Raw genomic sequence first — 944 nt, forward strand, 5'->3', positions numbered from 1 at the left:
TGGTGGAACCCTGGGGTTGGTACCTAATTGTGCTCAGGAGAGCATCATGGTTGAGAACGTGGGCTGTGGAAGCTGATGGGCATCCAGCGACATCCAATCCTGCCCTGCTATTACTGGATCTGTGATGGAGGCACAAGCCCCGCTTTTCTCATGTGTAAAATGAGTGATACCACTGATCTCATGGAGCTCTAGTGAACATGTAGAAAGAGCTTCTGACACAGCCAGGCACAGATCCATGTTCAATAATACAGGTCTCAGGAGGAAGCAGTAGAGAGCCTCTTGCCCCTCCTCCCACTGCTCAGCTGCTTTTTTTGGGGTGGGGGGCAAGGAATAATAACCAACACTTGTGCAACTTTCCAACTTGGAGAGCAGCACCACATCATCTCTTCACTACAAGCCTGGGAGGGAGGTAAGGCAGGAATGATTGTGATTCTCATTCTGTGGATAGGAAACTGAGGCACAATATTCCCAGAATCATATTAGAAGTAAGAGGCAAGCCAGGATTCAGACTCGGCTCTGTTCTCCTCCGATTGTCATGCTGTATTGCCCCTCGGACCCAGCTGCCTCTCCTCTGAAAACGTTCTGGGTCAGAGGAGCATTTCTCCATGAATGAATAAATGAAATATTTTAATGTCTTAAATAATTTAACAAATGAAAGGAGGGTGTCAGGTGGCTCAATCTGGGTCCCAGTATATGGTGTCTGTGGGTCCCTGGCCCCACCAGCCTCAGTTTCCCAATCATTAAAATAAGGATGCAAACACTTCCTCTGCAAGGGCATCAAATGAAGCACTGTGTGTAACCACCTGACACAATGTACCTGGCACTTACTAGGTTTCTATAAATGGCAACAAAATCTGACCAACGGTTGTTCCTGGGGCAATACCTGCCAGGCACAGAGGGAGACCCTACGGGGCGAGCTGGACAGCAGTCCTCCGGGAAAGTGA

This window comes from Ursus maritimus, unplaced genomic scaffold (genome assembly GCF_017311325.1).
Source record: "Ursus maritimus isolate PB19 unplaced genomic scaffold, ASM1731132v1 scaffold_13, whole genome shotgun sequence".
NCBI lineage: Eukaryota > Metazoa > Chordata > Mammalia > Carnivora > Ursidae > Ursus > Ursus maritimus.